Below are 26,612 nucleotides of genomic sequence, written 5' to 3'. Positions count from 1 at the left end.
CAAGCCTAGCCTTGAACCTAGACTTTTGCACACCTGGAATCTCTTCTTTAAATTTGTAAATCCATTTGCATGAGATATGTTTGTACCCTTTAGACAAAGGTACTAGTCTCCAAGTGTCATTTTGGTTGAGGGACTTCATTTCATCATTCATTCCCTCAATCCATTGTTTAGCATCTGGGTTATTTGTTGCTTCTTCAAAGCTGATAGGTTCATTATTACTCAAAAAAATGGCAACACTCAATGCTACACTAGCAAAATCAAACTCTTGGTATCTAGTTGGTGGCACAATTTTTCTTTTACGTTTGTCTCTTGCCAATGAATAATTGTGTAAGTCTCCATGTGTCTCACTGACATATGCTCACTGGTTTCAGCAGCCTCATCACCTTCAAACTCTAGATTTTGAGAGGAAGTAGAAACTCTATGATCATTTTGAAGCTCCACCTTAAATCTAGTGCTACTAGTCTTTGTCACTATAGAAGATGGTTGTTTTGACATTATGAACATCTCATTTTCTCTAAAAACCACATCTCTACTATTCACACACCTCTTTTCAACTTGATGCCATAGCCTAAAGCCCTTTACGCTAACGATTCGACCCCCTAGGACTTAAGTTAGGCCGTTACTAAATACATGCATGCATGGAACTTAAAACGACACTCTTTTATGGTGAAATAAATGCTAAATAAATAAGGTATGTGCAAAAAGTTTTCATTAAATTTAAATATTAAAAGCAACAATAGGGTGCCCTAAATCATAAATGATAATAAATAAATCTGAAAAAAATTCTTAATAGTAAGTTTCAAACATCAAAATTGAAAATTAAGAAAAACATGAAAAGAAATCTAAATCTCATGAGCGGAAGCATAAAACTAGTCCCAGTGGCTCGATCACGAATTCCGCTTGTCCATCGCCGGTGAATCTCTACCCTTACCTGAAACAACAACATGAGAAAGAATGAGTATAAAATTCTCAGTAAGTAACCCCATTACTGGGGTCAGGTTAGGCATCTATGTCCTCTAGATGCCTACCTCTTGTGGAACATATAAACTATCCTAGTCCTCATAGGACACATACATACATAAAAAACTGAGTTCTATTCTACTTTAGTTAAATATGCCCACTACCTCTGGTGAATCCCAAAGGAAACACAATCTGGTAAATCCTGAAGGAAACACAACCTGGTGAATCCCAAAGGAAACACAAACTGGTGAATCCTGAAGGAAACACAAACTGGTGAATCCTGAAGGAAACACAATATCTGGTGAATCTCGAAGGAAATACAAACTGGTGAGTCCCGAAGAAAACACAAACTGGTGGGCATTCTAACTAATCAATAAAATGACTATCACAATCTTGACATCACAATCTCGACATGGTTCTATAACATACGTATACATCTCATCATCATGATTCTACAATATACATATAAATTTCTTCATCATAGCTTTACAACATATGTATGCATCTCATCCTCCTCAGATTCAGCAAGATCTTCAATAAAAATAATATACTCAAATCATACTAGTATTCAAACATCTCTATGTGAACTAGTCTTTTAAACTATCATATCAGCAAGGCATACATAAACATCAAACTATCAATATATCCTCAGTAAATCATATTTGTCAATTCTTGACTCTAGTCATTTCAAACCTCGGCAATAAAGGCAGACATAAATATCATGCTTAATAATTCCCAATAAATCATAATTATCATTGTCAGGCACTAGGGCAGTTCCAGTAGTAAGATCACTTACCTCAACTTGGTAAAAAACGTAAAACAAAATCTCCTTAGATCTTCTTTAGCACGGTTGAATCAACCTAAAGGTGTGGCTTGGTCCAAGAAAAATTCCAATACTCGATTTAATTAGCCAATCTGATCATGAATTAAATCCAAAATCAATAACTTAATTTTCCCACTATTATTCTCAATCCAAAAGAATAACCATCCAACAACTTACAAAACTTATCAATCTTCACCAATTTTCTGCGAAACAAAATGGTATCTAGCTTGATGGTCAATGCCTCAAAACTTCCAAACCTTGAATCTAAGTTTCAAACCAAAGAGAGGTTACTAATTTAACCCAAAATCAAAAGGGTGAACTTCACCTCATAAATTATAAAGAAAAATAAGTCTTACCCAAGGTTTTCCTCAAAATTCCGACAAAGATCGGGGTAATGGCGGTCGACGACGCGTTGACTTGTGGCTGCTATAGATAGAAAACATGTGTTGCTGTTGGATGGCATAAATTGTTTAGGCTAGTAGCTGGTAGTGAGGGTCATGCATGAGGAGGGTTTGCGAGAGTGGGAGAGAAGGGGAATTTCTAGTTTATAAATTTTATTCAGTAGCAATTACGAACAAACTAGAGCTTCAAACAATTATCCAACCGTTCAAAATAAAACCCTACATGTCTCAAACAGACTGACCAAATTTGAGCTCGATCCAACGGTTCAAACTCTGAAAATCGATAATCTTATAGAAGCTATCGCTGATAAACCGAATTACTTTCTCCCCAATTTTTGACCTCTTTTCACTCTCATTTAATTTCGAAAAAATCTCAATTATTTTATTTTTTCCAAATTTTGAAAAGATAAATAAAATATTTTATCACAATATCTCCAAAATCTTCAAAGATTCGGTTAAATTTAGACATCAATTAACTTTTTAAATTATCTTAATTTAGGCTTCAAAAACCCAAATTAAAGGGCATAGGATCCATCAATTTGATACAAATTAAATCCTTCCAAATATTTAAATCAATTCAAAACCACATGAAATTAATTATCTATTTTATTATTGTTATTTTTTTTAAGATGACCCTAAAATCCAAAATCAAAGGGAAGCAAAATTCAATATTTTCAAGGTAATCAGTTCGAATATCTAATCAATTAAATTCAATTTAACCAATAAAAGTTTTTCAATTATTTCAATTTAACCCTAATTTTCCAAATGAAAGAGAAATTTAAACTCAATAATTTTAGATAATTAACTTAAATTTTCTTGAAATTCGAGATGTTACATTCTTCCCTCCTTAAGAAACTTTCACCTTCGAAAGTTCAAGTCCTTAAAGGCGCGTGATACTTAGTTCTTATCTCATCCCATTGTTTCCAAATTGCTTCTTCAGACCGATAATTCTACTAAAGAACTTTTAATTAGCATTAACTCCACATTTCAAAAAGTCTTCAACTCCTACCATGAATTGTATAACTTATCTGAGATAATATCATGTTACTCTTTAATCTTAAAATAAACACATAACACCATTTAGACCCTCCTATGCACGAGTCTGAAAATCTCACTTAAATGAGACTCTTGAAGTCCCCATAAAAATAAATCACCATAACCTCATAATAGCTGTAACTATTACCTAATCTCAGTTTCTAAGATAAAGACCTTCATGATTGCATACATCTATATTGAGAATGTTCACACTCCATAGAGTGGGTCACCTTACTGTCCATGCAACAGAAAATATATCTCTTGTGGCATCTCAAGTCCAGGATTCAGAATTCGGATTTGGCACCTAATTGCCCTGACAATCCACCGCAACCGAGATACGCTATCATATTCAATTCGTAATAGTTGATAAGTGCGAATCATCTTTCTTTCCTAATAAACAAAGCTGGTGTGCTTAAAGGAAAAATATTAAGGCACATATGAAACACTTTGCTAAATGGTTCTTGTATAAGTGACTTAGACTATTCCAACTCTGCCAGAGTCCTTCTATGAGGAGCCTTAAGGATAGGAGTTGCTCTCAACTCAAGTTCATCTTTAGTGCTAGGGGTCATTCTAGGAGATCAAATTTACTCAACCTTAATACTCATATAGCTTGTTTCTTACTTGCAGCTAGATTACTTTCACCTTCAAATAAAATTGATGGCTTCATTAATTCCTTGTTATAAATATTCGTGTCCACCATCAAAACCTCTAGACCTTGCTAATACCTTTCAAAGTCTTCCCCTCTTTAACGAGGCCTTGCCCCTTCCATTTCCATAGTTTCTAGCAACTATTGCTACTAAATATCCTTTCCTAAAACATTATTTCCTCCAATTCCTCTATATTTGAAGAAGATTGCTAAGCACTCTTCCAACACGTGATAGTCTAGCTTAATCAAATTCTCATGCTAAAATTGAGTTCTATGACTAGTAGCTAGGCATGATATCTATTCAACCAACAAATACTAAGATCTATAGTTCCAAATAGTAATGAGATCGTTCATACGAACTCTAAAGGTTCGTAAACACATATTTCCTATCTTGGACACCAAACCAAACCTTTGTTCTTAATCTCAAAACAGCAATTCCCCTTACCTTCTCAAAACAACAAAATATTTCTCAAATCCTTTCATCTTCCCTTATCTTTTCCAAGACCAATAAATCCAAGATGCTCTATTTCACTTTCCTAGTGAAATATATTTGTACCAAAACATGTGACTATTTGAATCCCTTTTCACAGTCTACAATCTAACAACCTAAGCAAGCTATATATATATATATATGTATGTATATGTATATATATATGTATATGTATATAGATATGTATATGTATATAGATATGTATATGTATATGTATATATATATATATATATATATATAAAACCAACGCCTTATATCCACCCATATCATGTTTTAAAATCCAAACCATACTTAACTATTTGGGAGTCTTGAACACATTAATTTCTATTTATCTTCCCAAATAAATAAAACCTTTCCTTAAATACTTTTATTTTTCTTCATATTTATCCTTGCTTAACCCAACAACTTGAAGGTGCACTTTTCACTTCCAGAGTGAAACATAATCCCTAAACCAAGACATATGACCTTTTATACCCTTTTCCATAAAACTAAAATTCCATTCCAAACTTGGAACCATAGTAGAGTATCCCCACAAGATCACATTGTTCTTAAACTTCAAAACGTTTATCCTTCCTCTTGGTATGGTTAATTAAACTTAAACCTTTTCATTGCAATAAACACATAGTTCAAACCCAAGCACCTTAAGAATTTTTAATCCAATAACTCGTTTTCTCCCATCTAAAGGCAACTATAAATTCAATCATCTTGGCATTCCTTGACCAATTCATCTTACTTAGGTCTTGAAAAGAGTTTCTCATACTATCGCTTTATGCTCCATCTAATAATTCTTCTTCCTTTTAGGCACGTTACATAAAGAACCAAAACACCATACATTACTCGCTCCACCAACTTCGATACCATGAAAGTGATCATGACCTATTAATCCTTTCAATTTTTTCTTGGAACATTTTGACTTTAATATTTAGTAATCCTTAATAAAATTTATAGTCTCTTCCTCACCTCTTTATTATCTTATAAAGAAACTTTAATTTCGTAATTATGAACGTGTGCCTTGTGATAAAGTTCCTTGTAGCACCACTAGTTTTATTCACGTAATGAAAAACTTAATATTATTTCCCAGTGAATTTCCAATTCACCTACCTTATTTTATAGCTTAACCAAATACATCCATTTTTTTTCTTTCATGTCATAAGTGCATAACAGTTCATAGTTCTATCAGGTTTCAATATCCTTGAACAGAAATATATATCCGTTTCTAACAGTCCTTCCATGAATTAAACTAACATAAAATGGCCTTATTATGATTCTTCTTTCTTTCTATAATACCAAAACAAAATAACCATCTCATACTAACTTCTTTCAGGTCATTAAACTAGCAATAATAATCAGTCAATACATAAAGCTTAGACATGAAGGCTTTTAAACACATCTTCCATAAAACATTTAATGAAAGAACATACCTGGCGAGGACGAAGGATCCGTGAATAGCCATAAGGGACACACAACCAAGACTTACATCGTAAGTCAGTCTACAGAACCTAAAACTTAGGCTCTGATACCAACTGTAACGACCCGACCCCCTAGGAATTAAGTTAGGCCATTACTAAATATATGCATGCATGGAACTTAAAACGACACTCTTTTATGGTGAAATAAATGCTAAATAAATAAGATAAGTGCAAAAGGCTTTCATTAAATTCAAATATTAAAAACAACAATAAGGTACCCATAAACCATAAATTATAATAAATAAGTCTAAAAACAATTCTTAATAGTAAGTTTCAAACTTCAAAACTGAAAGTTAAGAAAAACATGAAAAGAAATCTAAATCTCATGAGCGGAAGCATAAAACTAGTCCCAGTGGCTCGATCACAATTTTTTCTATAAATTGGGCTTTTCAATTTGGTTGAAAAACTTTGTCCATTTTGCCATTTTTTTTTTTTTTCAAATTTGGGCTAAAAAAAAAACTCTTTTCTTTGAGAAAAATTCATAACCCAACCCAAAGATCCATTTCTTTTTCCATGTCTTTCTCTCTCTCGGTTTTCGGGAGCTTTAAAGGTAAGTTAATTTACTGATTTTTCTTCATTTTGCATGCTAAATTCCTTTTGATTAAAAGCACTTAGAGTGTAATTAAATCCTTATTCCGTTGCGTATGTCTTGTGTTCCATCAGTTTTATAGTGGGAAAATAGTATGAGTAGTATAAACTTTGAGAGAATGTTTTGTAATTGGGATCGGAAGAGAGAATTGTTCTGTGTGATTGTAATAATTCTTCACATAGTGGATTTATTTCTGGTGAGTCATGGATTTTTTTTTTGAGTTGGGATTTTTCCACATAAATTTTTGTGTTTCTTATTTTATTGCTTTTTCTTAATTTCTCTGATATTTTCTTTTCCTTTTTTTGTAATAGAAGTGAGAGGTTCTTCTCAACAAGTAGTATCAGAGCATGAGGTTTGTAGTTTCTTGAATGTTTGAGTATGCTCCGTGATTGCAGCTTTGTCTGAGCTTCCACATCCAAAAAGAATTCTTGAAATAGATGCGATGTTTTTTAATAGTGTGAGTTGTTCACTATTTGCTAATTTGCTAGGATTAAAGTAGATGTGTGTCAAACTTACGAGTCTAATAAAGTTTGATGTGGAGAAATTTATTAGAAGGATCAACTTTGGCTTGTGGCAAGTGCAAGTCAAGGATGTGTTGATATAAAAATGAGTTACACAAGTAAAAGTTATATGATGATGGTATTCTAGTGCAAATCCGAAGTGATTCCAGCAAAAGGTTCAAAGAAGGAGTCTTTGAGAAGAAGATAGGCTATTGGGGATGCAGACAGGCTGGGTGCATGAAAAACAGAGCAGGTTCGTCAAATGGCTCTGGATCGAATGTGAACGGTGTCTTTCTCGTCAGGGGAGATGGTGACTTCCTATGAAGAAGACAGAATTCATCCTCATAATATTTCCACTTTACCATGATAGAGGATGTGATGTTAGTGATTCCACAAGTTTGCACACAACATTGACTTGGCGGATATGCAAGGTGTGTGGTGGAGGCTATGTCGATAGCTGATGGATTTCCCGGTGTGCCAAGTAGATGGAAGTTGCACCATAAATTTCAGCAGAGTTTATCGACATGTGATGAAAATGAAAAATCTTAAAAGGTTGTATTTCAAGTGGTCTACTTTTTATGGTGAAATAGGTTATAATTCTATGACATGAGAATTATGATTGTTGATGAAGACAATGGATGTTGCAGAATCCGTGGATTCTTAAAATATCTTGCCAAGGTGGAATTTGTTGGGCTTCAGCAAAATACTAAAAGTGCAGTTTGTCCCACATCAGTTAAATTGATGAATGGAGATGGACTCCAAACTTATAAAAGAGGCATACACATGTAGTTTCAAGTTGTTCCAGTGAAAAACACTTTAAGCTTGAGTGTGCTAACTCTATTTAAACTCCCTTTATATATTCTCTAGTTTGAGAGTGGAAAAAGGGTGTGAGTAGTATAAAAGCTTCACGAGAGTATTTTGTAATTGGGATCGAGAGAGAATTGTTCTTTGAGATTGTAACAATTTTTCACATAATAGATTTCGTAAATTCTAATATTTCTTATTTTATTGCTTTCTTTTAATTTCTCTGATATTTTTTTTTCGTTTCCCTTGCTATAGAAGTTGGAGGTTGTTCCCAACAACTCCAACCCTCATATACTAATTAATTTAGTGGATGTGTTTATTAAAGTAGAACAGTGTATATTTTGAACTTACCTTGAGTGTATGTACTATGTTCCCTATATAGAAATATTATTTCCGAATGAGAATATTTTCCCAACAAATGTGTCAAGAGTTTATTAGGTCATTAATTGAAACGTTGGTGACAAATTGAACTGTTATGTAGTGGGTTGTCAAAATAGTTTTATATCATTTGTATGGATCTCAATCCAAACTCGGAGTTTGGTTGTCTTTTTTATATAGTCAAAATTCTTAAATCATCGATTGACCCAAAAGTTTAAGTTTGTGGGTAAAGCTAAATTTAATTGTATATCATCTAACACTCTCCTTCACTTGTGAGCTTGAATTATGAAGAAGACCCGACAAGTGGACAATGCAGGGGCTTGAAAGCTTAAGCTAATTGGTAAAGGTTAGTAAATGTATATTTAATTATATATCATCTAACACTCCTCTTCACTTGTGGACTTGAAATATGGAGAAGACCCAACAAGTGGAAATAAATATTAATTGGGGAAGAAACAATAATGGAGGAATTTGAACCTAGGACATCTTGAACCAACATCTGATACCATCTTAAATCATCTATTGACCCAAAAGCTTAAGCTTGTAGGTGAAGGTAAATTTAATTATATATCATCTACTAACACCTCTTGTGGGTCTGAAATATGAAGAAGACTTAACAAGTGGAAATCAATATTAATTAGGGAGCAAACAACAATGCAGGGCTTGAATACAGAATAACCTACCTGGATCACCTACTCTGAAAAATAATTTTGTTGGTCTTAAAATACTAATTGACCCAAAAGGTTGAGGAAGAAATAACATTGTAGAGGTTTGACAACATGATCTCCTTGGACCGACTCCTGATCTAATACCATCTTAAATCATCGATTGACTCAAAAGATTAAGCTGATATGTCATCGGTGAAGTCAAACTCGTGAGATTGAACTCAACGGTTGAGCGAGCCAAGGTCGGTTAACCTTAGGGGTCATTTCCCTGGTAGATCGGCCCTCCTCCTTGGTGTTGTCGGATCAAACGTTACATGCACACGTTTTTTTTTTAAAAGCACTTTTATGTTACTCCCAAACGTAATGAGTTTGAATGAGAAAAAGTAACTTCTTTCATGGCACAAGTACTTTCGGTGATGCCAAAAAACTCTTTCAAAAATTAATAGGAGTGGTTGAAATTATTATATATTTTCTCATACATCAACATCTCAGAAATTATTCACCCTCTTGCTTTAAATTAGAGCTAAGATTCATTGAATCTTTTCTTTTGTTTACATTCTGACACCATCTAATAGTAAGAAACAAACAGAGACAGAGATTTGAAAATGACAAAGAAAGAAACATACATGACGAGAGAAAGCAATCATTCATTGACTAATTTTAATTTGTTGGCCAAGGTTACTTTTTTATAGCATGTGCTGTTACATTCAAAGAAAAATCTGTTTTCTTTGGGCCATAATTTAATGCATGTTCAGCTATAGATTTTTTTTTCTTTCCTTTTTTCCTTTTTTTCTTTGGAAGGAATTGATATACTGTTGATATTAATGCCAAAAACAAGAAACTAAAGAAGTTACGTGTGTGTGAAAGATAACAATAATGCTCAAATAGCATACATCAAAATGTAGCTAACTAAAACGTAGCTCAACTGACATAGTGTTCATACTATCGACCTCGAGATTTGAGAATAAATAAATGATGTCAAACGTCGTGGAAAAAATGAATAAGGGATTGGAACAATGCGACAGGTAATCTAGAGAAATTACAATGCACAATTTGAACGGTCATTAGGTTGTTCTAACTTTGAATATGTTTACAATGATCATTTAGGACTTATGCAAAATGTGATGCTTGGGTTAGATTTTGGTTTTAAATTGAAATATTTCAATATATAAGTTTATTTTAGGTATGATTTTCGATATGGGTAATTGTTTTAAATGGCAAAACTATTGACAATATTTTCAAATATAACAAAATATCACTGATAGACATTGATAGAGACACATAGAAAAACTTATATATTCAAAGATCAACATCTATCAATGTCAAATATAGTAAGATGCCATTCTCTATCAATGATAGACACTGATAGAGACATCTATCAGTGTTAGTGATAGACAGTAATACTGATAGAGACATCTAAAGTTTACAATGATCATTTAGTTATATTTATAAATAAATTGGCTCATTTTTCTATATATGAAAACAATCATTTCGATATTTGAAAACAATAATTTCGATATTACAATATAAATATTTTTTATTTTCTTTTATATAAAATGGGTGATGAAAGGATCAAAATTCTTCAAAATTGATATTATAAACTTGATGTGAGTTGAACTATGTTCATATTTACTTTAACTAATTATTTTAGTATTGAATGTTACTATACGTTATCTATCTATTGATTGACCAGTAAATTTTCGAATATATGTATCAAGGGTTGACGAGACCATGGAGGGAGGAATGCAATATAAGCTTCAAATATATATTCTAATTCTCTAGATTTATAGTATTTATTAGATTTGATTTTATATTAAAAAATAATAATAAATAAAGAAAACAAAACAAACCAAAACAAACCAAAACAATGGAGTTCACTATATAGTAACGACAATGAGCAAAAGTGGTTTCTTCCACCTCTTTAGTACAAGGATTTAAATTTATTTTATCCTTTTAAGAATAGGACTCCCGATGGTTGGATGAGGACACATAGGACCCCAAATAGGGGCCTGTCAAGCATAAATTCCAAATAACGAGACAACTTGACCGTGAACTCGACCTCCAAGGACGAGGAGGGCCAATTGAGCTATAGCCCTCTATTCTTTGCTTCGCTCATTCTTCATGGCATCTCTTTTGAGCTTATTTCCTACCCATCTCAATTTTTTTTTGGGATGAGGCAACTGTGAAGATAGCCTATTAAGAGTCGTTTTTTACGTAGGAATCCAATATTCCAATAGAGTGGACATCTAGTTCGATGTCTTTGTTTTGAGATAATGTAAGATTTCAAACATTTGAAAATTTTCGAGTATCCTAAGATGCCCTTACAGAGGACATCTCAAGAGTTTTGAATGTCCTCCTGGAACATGGGTTTTCAGGATTCCTGTGTTGAAGGTATAGCCATTTTAATTTTTTAACCATTCTATCAACATGCAAGGTATATATATATATATATATATTCTCTTCTTTATTTTCATTTTATAATTAAAATAAATACCGTCAACATTGTTATCCAAGTATTATAGGAATATTTTTAGAAATTAAATATGGTTTTCTAAGGATGTCAAATATCAGTAATTCCAGCTTGGGTGATTATATACCAAAAACACAGGTCTTTGCAAAGTCGTAAGACCATGTATGGGGCTGATGCCTATCTAGTGCTAGAAATTCAAGGAAGTTGGTGACTTGATGATAGTGGAGTAAACGACTGAAGCCTCGGTGAACGGCGGCCATAACTATAACGGTCCTAAGGTAGCAAAATTCCTTGTCGGGTAAGTTTCGACTCGCACGAAAAGTGTAACAATCTGGGCAGTGTCTCGAAGAGAGGCTCGCTAAAATAGACATGTGTGTGAAGATGTGGACTACCTACACCTAGACAGAAAGACCCTATGAAGCTTCACTATTCCTGGGATTGGCTTTGGGCCTTTCCTGCACAACTTTGGTGGAAGGTGAAGAAGGTCCCCTTCCAGAGGGGGCCCGAGCCATCAGTTAAATACCACTCTAGAAGATCTAGAACTCTAACCTTGTGTCAGAACCTACAAACTAAGGGACAATCTCAAGTAGATAGTTTCTATGGGACATAGGCCTCCCAAAAGATAATGAAGGCGTGAAAAGGTTTCCTTGGGCCAAACAGAGATTGGCCCTCAAGTGTAATAAAAGTCCAGGCATCACCGCTAGCAATAGTGGTAACTCCACCAGGTTCATGGCCTCTCTTGACTCATTGGTTTTGGAAAGTAAGTACGTAAAGAGTAAGGGCTTTCATTGATTTAGGGAACTCTCTCAGATGGTAAGAAGATGCCTCGGGTCCTATAGTTTTTTTCTACCATTACTAGTCAATTAAACCAAAATCAAAAGCAAACAATCCAACTCATGTGACATATGGGTAACGAACCCCTAATCAACATGGAATGTGGCCTCTCATACCTATTCAAAGATGGGTAAGTTGGCCTAAGTGTCTTTTAGAGTTGGAAGAAGGTGCATGAGACAAAACAGGAAAATAGAAGTTTGTCGGCCTATTTTGTTGAACTGCGAAGTCTTTGGCAGGAGTAAGATCACTATCAGAATTTTCAAGCTAACTGTTTGGCAGACGCTCATAAATTCAAAGATAGTAGAGAAAGATCTTTAAATTTGTGATTACCGATCAAGCCTCTCTTTCCTATCCAAGATAGCTAGTCGTCATCTTCAATCACAACGGTGGCCCTTTTCCTCCTTTGGTCTTTCTTTTGAAATAAGGACTTAGGAGTTTTTATCTTCAAGTCTTCAATATATATTGTATTACCTTCAATCTGGTATACATGAAAAATATAGGGTGTTCTCTTACTATTTCATTGTCTTTTTCCATTATTATCTTTGTTCTTTTATTATGTTCTATCAAAGCATGTGAAACCAAACGGTCATTTGATCTAAAAAAACAAAAGTTGGGTTTCAATCAAAGAATGATGAACCCAAAGAAACACCATCTCGAGGGGACATGTTGAAGATCCCACATTGGGAAAATCAAGAGATCTCATAATCTTAATAAGAGAGAAGGCTTACTCCTTTCATGACAAATTAGTTTCATGACTTTGACTTTAATTTGACTTCCTCTCTTAGGCTTTCTCTTATGTCCAAAATTATCCATAACAATTAGCCTGTAAATGATAATGTGGTTTTAGGTCTAATTTATATTTGGTCCCATTTTAAGTTTTATTTCCATCTATTTCTAGATTTTAGTATTTACACTTTTACCTTTAAACTTATTTCACTAAATAATTATTTTCCTTGTTAGTTTCCATAAATTAACTTAAAATAATAAAATAGAATGTATTAAATTAATTTTCACTAATTTACTTTCCCAACTAAAATTCATTTAAAAACTCTATATAATAGTTATTTTAAATTAAACAATTTAAAATTATTTTCAAATACTAAAAGTGAACATATATAAAAAGTCGAGATAAAAATATAAAATATTAAAATTTAAAGACCAAACGAGAAGAAAACTAAAAAGATAAATATATAATATATTTTAAAGTTTAGAGACAAAATGAAAATTAAAGGACAAACTAGAGCAATTACAAATTTAACGTTGGATTTTGATCAATTGAAAACTCTATTCAAAATTGACAAATAACAAAATACCCTCGTAAGACAGATAAATGATTTATCCCCAAAAATACAATTTTGTTTAAGAAACCATATTTTCTTTTTTCATGAAGCTTGGAAGAAAATCATCTAAAAGAACAAACAGACTAACAATTACCTATAGTTGTATGTGTGAACAATTAGAATGTATTTGTTATACAAAACGATTATTCGCACCCTTGTATATACTATTCTCATAAAATAAGGGATTGGATGGAACATGATCAACTACAACATATAAATCATTACAGAGAATCTGAAATAATCAACATCAGTCATAATATACATTTGTCTTCGACAATCTTAATGATGTTGGATTTATTGGAGGCATATCGGTATATGGTCAAATAAGAAAGAATGTGATTGGTGGAGGAAAAACACTTTATTTGAAATGGAATCCACAAATGGTTGAAATGACGAATTAATGAGAATTTTCATCCTATCTACCATCAAACAAAAGTCTTACTTGTTGAAGTGTCGTAAGAGAATAGTACCCTGAAATTATTAAGAGCCAAAAAAGTGTTATTGGTTAGATCTCGTGATTTTTTAAAATGTATATATCAATATTATTATAACAAATATATTACTTAAATTGAAAAATTACTGATAAAATGTTATATTTTCTTAAACAAGTAGATCTAAATACGAGAAAATATATGAAATTTTGAAAAAATAAGAAAAGGTATAAGAATATATGAAAATTTGAAAAAATAAAGATAAAGAAATTCGATATATAGGAAACTATGGATTTTGAGATTCAAATTTGAGGATTGGGTAAAAAATTAACGCATATCCGTTTTGGAATTTAAATTTGGCAAAACGAAACTAAATTATATTTTTACAATTAAAAAGTTTATTAGCATTACCAAACAAAATCCAAATATTATGCATTTTTGTCTTAATTTTTCTGGTTGACAACTCGTGTTGTTTAACCTGTAATAATCTAAAGAGTCAAAGTAGGTGGTCCTAATTGCTAAACATTAAAATAATAATAATACAAAAAAAGAGAATTTTCTAAATAGAAAAATAAGGAGACTATCTATCCAAAATAGCAAAATTTAATCTTCTTTTATACAAACTCATAGAGGTTGATAGAATTGTATCAGTGTCTATTAATGATAGAAACTGATAGAAGTCTATTAATAATAATATGTAATAGATGCTAATGGAAATCTATCATTGATACTATATGATAGACGCGGATAGAAGTCTATCGGTATCTATATTTTTTTATTATTATTTTTATAAATAGATTGACATTTTTTTTATCGGTAAAAACTTTCCTTCTACTACTATTACTAATAATAATAATAATAATAATAATAATAATAATAATAATAATGTAGGTGGTCCTTTTTTTAAGGGAGAAAAAAAAGTGGTCGCTTTCTTAATTAAGTTGGAGTTTGTAGCATATGAGAAGAAAGGAAAGGAGACAAATGAAAGAATCCAAATAGGATATTTATGGCACCCCACAATATTACCAAAAGCCAAGCATTTAAAATTATGATTTTTATTTAATTGTTTTATTCTTAATGACAGACCAACATCTAGAATTTTATTTTTAAATAATGATGTCTGATTTTAGGCGTAACAGTTAACATGAACTATTAATTATTTAGGATACATTATAAAATAAATCTAACATATGTAGTTATTTCTGTTTGAAAAAAAAAACAGATATGTAACTATTTCAGTTTAATTTTTAATACCATAAAATTTCAAATTAAATTGTTTAAGCTTCTTGGTAAAGTAATTTTAATTTGTTAAAAAAATGATTAAAGGTAAAACCGAAATTTCGTGTGGTTTACCGTTATGAATTGAGTTATGCAATCTAGAATTAATGTGTTCGTGGAGTTAAAAAGTTTGTATAAGGGGTGTTGTTTAGTTTGAAGTTAGAAAGTCTATATTTGAGGGTGTAGAGTTCAGTTACTAAGTTGCGGTTTATGGTGTAGGTTTTTGTCATCTAAAATGTAAGATTTTTTTGCGTTATTTTTGTTTGCTTTAACTTTTTGTTTAACCCTTCAATTGCACGTAAATTTTTCAAAATTTTAAAACTTAATTGAGATGTCAATTTAAAACCTTCATATATATTTTACAATATTTTACATGTAACCATTATACTTGAGGTAGATAAAATATTTTTGTTTCATACAAATAACAAAATTACAATATTCTTTCACATTATTAAAATTTTATGAGTGTAATTTGCAAAAATTCAAAAAAAGAAAAATAAAAAATTAGGCTATCAAGGAGTTTAGGGTTATTTGTATGACATCTTATATCAAATTGTATGCTATGGTTTATTATGCATATATATTGGTGCCGGGAATGCGATCAAAGTTTTACATTAGTTAGATAAGGGATAATCATTAATATACAAGGATAAGACAACTAAAAATCTGTTTGGATTACTTGAAAAATGTTTTTCAAAAATTTATTTGAATTAAAATACTTTTTATAAAATCTATTTATAATAAAAATAAAAATGTGTTAGATTACATTTTCTCGTAAATTTACTTATACACAAGTTTGTATGTTTTGGCTATATGCTTAAAAAGATGCTATTAGTGTTAAATTACTATTTAATACAATTAGTAAACACTATAAACTAATAATATTAATTATCTCGTTAAACACATTTACCTGCCAAATTTTTATTTATTTTATTTTTTAAATATATAATCAGCTAAGTTGGCCGATAGAGTTAGTTCTTGGAGACAAATAATGGAGTTGGTCATTGGAGGTGATCGTCAAAGTTCGCTATCAGAGACGGTAGTCGTGCAATGTTAGACCTCGGAGTTGGTCACTAGAGATGATTGTCAGAAAGAATATTCAAGGGAGGTAGTTGTCGTAAAAGTTTGGGCACTGAATATGGTCATTTGAGGATATCATTGAAGTGACGCGATTGTAGTCGCATGGTGATGGTTATTCCTAGAGTTGGACGTCAGAGGTGATCAGCGAAGTTGACCACTAAAGATGGTCGTTGAAGTATGTCATCGAAGTTGTACGTTGATCGTCAGCAGTGCTTTGTGGGTTCTTGAATCATAAATTTTGAGTCAATACACTCATGAAGTTTCATAAATCAATCAATTTAGAATCTTCAGTATGATTATCTCTGAAAATCATCCAAGCATTAGTTCTCAAATATTGGAGTTTACAAAATAGCAATCATAGTGTATTTATAGAAGATTCTTAAAGAATATTTTGACTAAAAGTCTAAATTGATTTATTCATAAAAGTTTAGGAATTTAATTGATACAATTATAAGTTTTATAACAATTTTTTTTCGAATCAAATGTAATAGAAGATATAAATACATATATTTATAAAAGTCGATAGTTTAAATTAATATAATTATTAAGTTGAAATTGATACAACCGTTTTCTCCTAGTATACAAAATTTTAAAACGTTGGAGAAAAAAGAATAGGTGAATAAGATTGAGTTGAAAGTGGGGAAACAAGTAAGGAATGGTTCAAAGAAGCACTTTATAACATAATATTATTGTTCCCTACTTTGGGGTTTCTTATTGCTTTTGTTTTCACTTCCAAATGAATTAAATTGTTTTTCCCCTCTCTGTTTTACTTTTTGGACATACAATCGAAAGTTCTTTACTTTGGCCTTTTTTTCTCTCTCTCTCTACGAATACAAACTACGGTTTACTTTTTTTGCAAAGTAATATTTGTTATGTACAAGAAAATTATATTTTTTATTTAAAAATTACACATACTCTTTTTGGTTCAATCTATTAATTTAGACTTTTAATGCCTTGCAAGTTATTTTAGGTCATACTATTCGATGAGATTTCTAGAAAATTTTAATTTGTTTGGAATGAACTTTGAATTTGTATTGATTTTAGTATAATATAATGAGTAAACTCTCTAATAAATCATTCTTTGATGTTTTCTATTATCTCTAGAATTTCTTCTAAAGTCTCTAACTTTTGCTTTGGACCGCATCTAGAGTTTCTGACTTCAAGAGTTTTAGAGAGCTATTGGGCTTGAGATGCTGAACAAACAGACCGAAAAGCCAATTGAAATGGTTACACTTTGGGCCTTGAGTAAACGATGACCCTTAAACGACTATCAGATACCACCATGTTGCTTCACACAAACACAAAAACACGTACTGAAAGTACAATCCGTGTGATGAACGATCTCGATTTTACACTTTGATGGCTGAGATTAGAACTTCAAACTTTTGCTGGAAAACTCCTTCGAATGACTAATCTTTTCTTTTCTTTTTGCAGCGAAAGAACGAGAGAAAAGAAAAGAGAGGAACGTCGGGAGGCTGCCGGAATTCGCAGAGGCGAGGACTCTTCGATCGTCTAAGTGATGGAAGGTAAAGTTGGGGTCGTCTAGACGATAAGAAACGAGTCATCTAGACGATGAAGACTTTACTGAAGATCGTCTAGACGAGGTCATCTAAACGATGGTTATCTACATGATGAGGCTTGCAGAAGTAAATGATCATTGGCTAAAATCTAAACGATCGTTGGCTAAAAGCTAGACAATCATTTGCTAAAGCTACACGATTGGTGGGTCAGGGGCATACGATAGAGGAAGACGATAAGAAGAAGAAGAACACGATTGTTTACGTGGTTCGACCAAGGAAGGCCTATGTCCATGGAGAAGCTGATGGAGTTTTTGATTCAAGATTGCTTCAAGATAAGTGTAGTCACTCAATTACAATTGGTCTCCCTCACTGTACAAATTAGTTATGCTAGTATTTAAAGGTAGCTTGATTTGTAACTAATTCTGTAACTGAATAAAGTTATTTTCACTTCTATATAACAATCTCCACCTTGAAATGAACTTCATGCTTTCTTCAGCTCCTCTGATCTGACTTTCTCTCTGCTTTAACCTTTGTCTCTCAGCTCGAACCCTATTATATCAAAGCACTTCTAGAGTTTGAGCTGAGTGACTGTTTTTGTCAACATGTCGGAGGCATTTTCTGAGGTATGAACTTTCAGAACATCAATCTGTTTAGCTTCTATCTGCTGTCTATGAAATGATATTTCACATCGATATGTTTTGTTCTGTTATGGTACTGTGGATGCTTTGACAAATGAATTATACTCTGATTATCACTAAAGATCTTCACTGTGTCTTGTTTAATTCTGAAATCACATAGCAGACCCTTTAGCCATAGGCCTTCCTTAACTGCTTCTGTAATGCTATGAACTCTGCTTCAGTAGTAGAAAGAGCTATTACTAATTGTAAGGTAGCCTTCCAACTTAGGACAAACCTTCCAAATAGGAAGATATACCCCGATAATGACCTCCTTTTGTCTAGATCTCCTGCATAATCTGAGTCTACATAACCAACCAGCTCTAGTTCACTGTTTGATAGCTGTTGGTACTTCAGTTTAGCATTAGTAGTACCCTTTAGGTACCTCATAATCCACTTCGTAGCCTCCCAGTGCCTCTTACCTAGATTAGCCATGTATCTACTCACTAGGCTAATAACATAGGCAATGTCAGGTCTTTAGACATTAAATACATCAAACTTCCCACAACTTGGGAATAAGGAACTGTTGACATGATTTGCTGATGCTTAATGTCTGAATCTTTAGGTGAATTCTCTGTTGAAAGTTTGAAATGGTTGGCAATAGGGTAGACACTGCTTTTGCCTCTGTCATCTGATACCTCTTTAGCAATTTACTATAGTATTGTGACTGATCAATGCTTAGAATACTTGTTTTTCTATTTCTAATAATGTCAATGCCAAGTATTCTTGTTAAATTTCCCATGTCTTTTATTTCGAACTCTGATTTCAGTAGATCTTTTACTTTATTCAGCTCTTTCATTATCGCTCCTGCTAGAAGCATATCATCCACATATAATAGCAAGTAGATAGGATGAGTATCAGGATGAGTATCTGTATTTATATAAATATAGCTATCATAGGAGCTTCTATAGAAACCATTCTTCTGAACAAAGTCAATAAACCTTCTGTTCCAGCATCTTGGGGACTATTTGAGGCCATAGATAGATTTTTTCAGTAGGCACACATAATCTTCCTTCCCTTTGACCTCATACCCCTTCGGTTGGCTCATGTAGATTACTTTCTCTAGGAAGCCATGTTGAAAAGTTGTTTTGACATCTAGTTGCTCCAACTCTAGGTTGTTTTGAGTCACAATCTACAATAATAATCTGATAGAAGTCTGTTTTACCACTGGAGAAAAAATCTCATTAAAATCAACACATGGCCTCTGTGTAAAGCCCTTAGTAACCAACCTAGCTTTAAATCTAGGTCCTTGATCATTAAAAAACCCTTCCTTCAACTTGTACACCCATTTGGATGCAATTGGTTTTCATCATTTTGGCAAGGATGTTAACTCCCATGTTTTATTTCTCACCAGTGAATCAATCTCTTCATTCATAGCTTCTATCTACATCTTAGCTTTAGACAACTCACTGCTTCCTCAAAGGTTGAGGGTTCTGCATCATTAGACAAATCAGTAGTATTCAAAGCTAAGTAGTCTTTATAACTTGATGGTGGGACAATGTTTCCTCTCTGCCTATCTCTCGCTAGGCAGTAACTTCTCGATTCTGGTTCTTCATGCTCAGTATCAATAATGCATTTTCTACTACTTCTTCTTGATGAGGTAGTTGATCAAAGTGTGATTCAGAGCTTGAAGGATCAGGAGTAGGAACTAGAACTTGCTTCACCTCAATTGTATCACTCTTCTCTTGAGGTACTGAAACATTAGGGTTAGTTTTCTGCATATACATCTCTTCTTCCTTGAAAATCACATCTTTACTAGTTATGAATCTTTTCTCAATAGGGTGTCACATTCTAAACCCCTTAACACCTTCTATGAAGCCCAAAAACATACATTTTACAGCTCTAGCAGCTAGTTTCCCTTTACTGTGATGAACAAAGCCAGTGCAGCCAAACACCCTTAGGTTATTCAGGTTAGGTGGCTGTTTGGTCCATCTTTCTTCAGGGATTAGAAGGTTAAGAGATGCATGAGGGCATCTATTCAGTGTATAGACTATATATGAGGCTGCCTTTGCCCAAAACTTCTCATGTAGTATTGCATCAGATAGTAGGCTTCTCACCCTCTCCATTATTGTTCTGTTCAACCTCTCAGCTACCCCATTTTTTTTTTGGTGTATACCTAACTGTCTTGTATCTAAATATGCCTTGCTGTCTGCAATAAAATTGAACTCTTCTACACAATATTCAAGCCCATTATCTGTTCTAAGACACTTAATCTGACAGTTAGACATTTTTTCAATCACAACTTTCCATTCTTTAAACTTTTCAAAAACTAAATCCTTAGATTTAAGAAAATAGATCCAGCTCTTTCTTGAGTAATCATCAACAAAAGTTAAGAAATACCTGGCACCACTCAATGATTGAAAAGGTGAAGGACCCCATAGGTCTGAATGCACATATTTAAGGATAGACTTGGTTATGTGCTGAGCTTCCATAAAGCTCTACCTAGTAGCCTTCCCTATTACACAATGTTCACAAAAGGATAGGCTCTGATGTACTCCTTTAGGTAGAAAACCTTGGTTGGCTAGTGCTTGTAGACCTTTGGCACTAATGTGTGAGAGTCTCTTGTGCCATAGGTCTCATTCAGTAGGTTGATTATGAGTCACAATCAAAGCAGAGTGTACTTGATGAACACCTTGCACTATATACAGTCCATTTATCTTCACCCCTCTAAGGATAGGCTTACTGTTCTTCAACGCTTCACAGTAACCTTCCTTTCCTCGATATTCACAGCCAATAGAATTAAGCATGCCTAGTGAAATTAGATTTCTCTTCAGCTTAGGCACATGTCTGACATTTCATAAGAGCTTGACTGTTCCATCTTCTAGTTTCAATGAGACTGAACCAATCCCAACCACAGGACATGAGTTATTGGTTCCCATGTAGACTGAACCTCCATCTAATTCTCTGTAGGTACTAAACCAGCCCTTGTAAGGTGTCATGTGGAATGAACATCCTGAATCTAGAACCCAATCTAGGTTCTTATTTGCTTCTTCTTCCGCCTTGCAAGTAGATGTAGCCAAAGCATCAGAATAAAAGTAAGAATCCTTACAAACTGAGGCTTCACCTGACTGATTTGGTTGGACTTTGGGTTGTGGCTGAGATTGCTTATTTTTCTACTCATTTTTTCACTTCAGTGTTCTGCAATTTTTGATTAAATGTCCAAGTTTTTTTACAATATTTGCATCTGACCTTGTACTTCTCTTTTCCTCCTTCATCATTTGAGCTATGTTTGCCTTTCTCTTTGTTATTCTGTTTTGACTTCCCTTTAACAAACAAGCCTTCTGCACTAGGCTTGTCTTCTTTGCTTGTAATGAGCTCCATTTCTCTGATTTTAAGAGCAGAAATAATGATATCAGTCATAATGGAATCTCTCCCATATTTTAGGGTTGTCTTCACTTCTTTATAGGATTCTGGCAATGAGTTAAGAAGCACAATGCTTCATTGTTTGCCCCAATTTCTTCTCCTTGAGTCTTAAACTCAATAGTAATTCTCTTGAAATTATCTAGGTTATCTGTTAATGACTTTGATGCATTCATTTTAAATGTAAAGAACCTTTCCCTTAGGAAAAGTTAATTAGGCATGTTCCTTGTCTCATATAGCTCATTTAATTTGTTCCACATCTTGTAAGTTGTCTCCTGATCAATTACTTGTCGTAGGACATTATCAGACAAGTTCAAAATGAGTGTTCCATGAGCAGTTAGCTCCATATTTTATTTTTCTTCTTCTGTTACTGTACTTGGTAGCTTTGTTGGATCATCTAGAGCCTTGTGTGCCCTCTGCTGTCCCAAGATAGCCTTCATTTTGGCCTTCCACAAACCAAAGTCGCCTTTTCCATCAAATTTCTCGATGTCATACCTTAAAACTGCCATTTTTGAATTGAAATTCGACTGAAAGACTTCAAGATTATTGCTTCTTTGAATCTTGACTAATCTTGAAGATTTCTTGTAGACTCTGATACCACTTGTTGGGCTTAAGATGCGAAAAAAACAAACCGAAAAGATGACTAAAATAGTTATACTTTGGGCCTTGAGTAAACGATGGCCCTTAAACGACTATCAGATACCACATTGTTGCTTCACACAAACACAAAAACACACACTAAAAGTACAATCCGCGGGATGAATGATCTCGGCCCTACACTTTGATGGTTGAGATTAGAACTTCAAACTTTTGTTGGAAAAACCCTTCGAATGACTAATCTTTTCTTTTCTTTTTGTAGAGAAAGAACGAGAGAAAAGAAAAGAAAGGAATGTTAGGAGGCTGCCAGAATTCGTAGAGGCAATGAGTCTTCAATCGTCTAGGCAATGGAAGGTAAAGCTGGGGTCATCTAGATGATAAGGCATGAGTTGTCTAGATGATGAAGACTTTATTGAAGATCATCTAGACGAGGTCGTCTAAACGATTATCGTCTACACGATGAGGCTTGCAGAAGTAAACGATCGTCGGGTAAAAGCTAGATGATCATTTGCTAAAGCTACATGATCGGTGGATCAGGGGCATACAATAGAGGAAGACGATAAGAAGAAGAAGAACACTATCGGTTACGTGGTTCAGCCAAGAGAGGCCTACGTCCACGGAGAAGATGACAGAGTTTTTTATTCAAGATTGCTTCAAGATAAGTGTAGTCACTCAATTATAATTGCTCTTCCTCACTGTACAAATTAGTTATGCTAGTATTTAAAGGTAGCTTGATTTGTAACTAATTCTGTAATTGAATGAAGTTATTTTCACTTTTGTATAACAAGAGAAAAAGTTGATATTTGAAGATTTGTTATTCAAACCTTTAAGGGGATGTTTGGTGCGTGATAAAAGTAGAGAATGGAGTTGGATTGAGTGGGTAATTATTATCTAGAGAGTTAAATTGTCTGTGTTTGTTGTGCAAAGTTGAGTTGATTGAGTATGAAAGTCTGTGTTTGGGTGGAGTTAAGTTGAGTTTGGATATTTCATGCAGTTTTTGTAAATGAGATTAGTTCCTTTTTTTCTTTTTTTTTTTTTAACTTTTTTTTTTCTTTGCTGTTGTTGATTTTTTTCAACTATACACCTATTTTCCCAACTCTTTTATGTCATAAATTGGAAAATCTCAATTTTTTTCTCAATTTGTAAAACATAACAGATTCTTTTCAACATATTATTTTCAAAAACTGTAAAAATCTAATTCTATTCAATCTGTAAAACATACTGCCAAAATACATGTCAGATTTGTTAGAGTATATTAACGTGTAGTGTAGGAAAAACAGAATCAATAAGTACTCTAATCATATTTAATTTGAGTTTAAAACATGTTTTAAAGTAACTTTTATAGAAGAGGGTTTACTGAACACAATACCTTTGAAGTATCCTCTTCAAGTCTAGCTAAGTTCCACGTGAAAGAGCTTCAATCATTAACTAGACAACCATCAAGATCTTCTCTACTATTCTCTTGCTAGGATTGTGTGGTGGAAACACTAAATTGAGCTGGAAGTATATGTGATTTCAAGAGCGTTCAATGATTTCTGCAAAGTTCCTTTTGAAGTTCTTGTAAGCATGAATCATTATGCATTTCAGCACTTCAATTGATAGAGCTTTCTCCATGCAAATTCATGGCTTGCATGAAAGGTAGCTCATACTTCATGGAGAAAATGAAGTTATGAACAAGGAAGTTCAATACATAGTGGAGATTTCCCACATTTTGGAAATCTCCACTTTGAAAAAAGTTTTTCCAAACATTTTTCCAAAAAATGATTTCATTTATTATTTTATAAGAATAATTATATATTAATTTATTTAATTTCATTTATTTGTTTTATAAAAATTAATTCTATTAATTAATTTTTAAACAAAACTAATTAATTAAACATTTTAATTAATTTTGTTAATTTAATATATAAATATTAAATTAATAATAAAATTAATATTATTCAATTAATATTAAATCCTATTTTAAACATTAATCATTTCTTCAATTTCTTTTAATTTTGATAAAATCAAACATTTTAATTGCATCGAATACAATAAATATAAATCCTAATTGAATTTGAACATTTCAAATTCTAAACCCTAATTTTGAATCTAAGATTACTCAATTTACTAATCCAAATTATGAGCTACTTGATGGACCATATGGACCTATAGATCATGAGCTCCAATTACTTGTAATTAATTGGTTAAACTCTTTAAACCATTATTCGTTAACTACAAAGACATTCCACTATAGCTCGATAGTTGCACTATCCTCTCTGTGTATATATTTCTGTCTAATTTAACCATACTCGGTAAGTCAATCCTAGGTAAAAAATTACTGTTTTACCCCTATAAACACATCTTTCTTCTTAAGCTCCCATTGATCCTCCATTTAACAATTGATTTATAGTTCAACTTATAAATCATAACCCTCTCTTCCATGAGAGGGCGGGGTCCCATTGTTCAAGACAAGGCATCATCGCTTAAGAGAACAATCCATTTGTTAACCCTAAACTGGGTAGAAGTCAATTCCATATTGTAAAGCTATATCCCCAGCTATCTATCCGATCTTATCCCCAAAATGGGAGGCTTATTGTCACACCCCCCTCTCCCAGTTACCTATTAAACCTGAAAGGAGATATGACCATAGCAATTACCAACCCCCTTATTGGTACTTACTGTCTACTAACCTGCTTAACCTGAGTTAGAACCTTAAAATGAATATAAATACTCAATCATCAACTTAAACCAAATGAAAATTATTAACAGAGTTCTACATTACTATTCGATAATACATCTTATACACTTTACATAAGCAATAAGTCCAACAGACTCAACTAGTCCATACATGACATAATGCATGTGTACTACTTTATACATAACCCATGCTTAGACTTTCTAACATTTTGGTTGTGAGTGGTAGAGCAACAACATAGTCGTCTTCTGGGGAGTGACCGCTACTTGTGGAAAAAACATTTAAACAGAGTGAGTTAGAAGCCCAGTGAGTGACTAACCTTTGAACGTAAAAAACATACAAATCAATCATGCTTAACAAGAGATCATGAACTGAAAAGCATAGCTAAAAACTGAGAAATTGGTCAAGCAAGTATGACATAAAACTTCTCTATTAGGATTTAAACATAACATAGGCCTCATAGACATCGACTTTGAGAGGCCCTTATGCCTCAGCTTCCACATTAAATATCTTTACAAGAGAGCGACTCCTCTGGTCTACTCTTTGGTATAACCTTACTGAACCATGCTTGGTTGGGGGAGTGACTCTTCGACCCAACATCCACTATAACCTTAGTCGAGGTGTGTCACTTTTGACCATTACTTATGTCTTTAACTGTAACTCAATGAACAACTTCATAACACTTGAAGCATAAAACATAATAACGTTCTATGAATACTTCCTGAATCTTAATTGAGAAAGAGCACTCATCGCTCAAGCTCCCAACGTCTGTATTATGCCAAGAGACCCATACTTTGGCCTCTCAAATATGGCCTAAGAGGCCCATACTTCGGCCTTTTCTTCAAAACTTTCTACGTGCACATGGGGTACTAAGTACCGTCAACACATCATCCTTCCTGGACACCTTCCATGCTTTCAGTATCCGACCTACTAAACACATCATGCTTTACATCATAAATATTATGAATCTTTCCGAAGTAGCTTTAATCTTAGCATTTGTGGAAACTTAGCTACAGTCTTTAGAACGCATGCTTCAACATCGAATGCTTTATATGAAATAAGGCTATTATATTAGCTTGGCATGCGATCAAACAAGTACATACTTGAGGAAAATGCTAAGCAATCTCACGAGGCTTCATTGCTTAAAAACCATATAAACTTACCAACAATTATCATTGGTATAACATAGTTTACCGTTCTTTATATGTCTTGCTAATACGGAACCAACTCAATGCATAGCATCCTTAACTAACAAGTTTTACTGGAATTTTAATTCATCTCTTGGGATGTGGATCCTTTGTCCATCACCATCCCAGTCATACTAACCCTACGTGTACGTAGCTAGGATTCTATCATCAAACATATCTCAGTTCGGTTACCACTTTGAGGTATTGAGCTAAACATACTTTACTAAGAGTCCTTCACATAAACCTCACACTTAGCTTGTCATATAGACCTAGTTTTCCCTACTACCATATGCTAACCATTCAGATTTTGTCTAGTGTAACATATTTCATAAACACTAGACTAATTACTTAAGAACATCATGCCTGAACCAAACCTATCCATACTCTGTAAGCCATTAATCTAT

The 26,612-nt window shown here is 33.1% G+C and overlaps 2 long non-coding RNA genes across 2 annotated transcripts; one reads left to right on the top strand and one right to left on the bottom strand.

Moving 5' to 3' along the window:
* Positions 1–726: 726 nt before the first annotated feature.
* Positions 727–4,593, bottom strand: LOC150034836 (uncharacterized). The gene is made up of 3 exons (XR_016530563.1): positions 2,140–4,593; positions 1,961–2,047; positions 727–1,875 (listed from the first exon to the last, which is right to left on the bottom strand). It is a non-coding gene; the product is annotated as an uncharacterized LOC150034836 (long non-coding RNA).
* Positions 4,594–5,903: 1,310 nt separating this feature from the next.
* LOC150034835 (uncharacterized) lies at positions 5,904–12,579 on the top strand. Its single transcript, XR_016530564.1, has 2 exons — positions 5,904–11,151; positions 11,369–12,579. It is a non-coding gene; the product is annotated as an uncharacterized LOC150034835 (long non-coding RNA).
* Positions 12,580–26,612: the final 14,033 nt, after the last annotated feature.

Source organism: Benincasa hispida, chromosome 7 (genome assembly GCF_027475165.1).
Source record: "Benincasa hispida cultivar pf3 chromosome 7, pf3_genome.v1.1, whole genome shotgun sequence".
NCBI classification, from domain to species: domain Eukaryota; kingdom Viridiplantae; phylum Streptophyta; class Magnoliopsida; order Cucurbitales; family Cucurbitaceae; genus Benincasa; species Benincasa hispida.
This window is presented reverse-complemented; position numbering and strand designations above follow the sequence as displayed.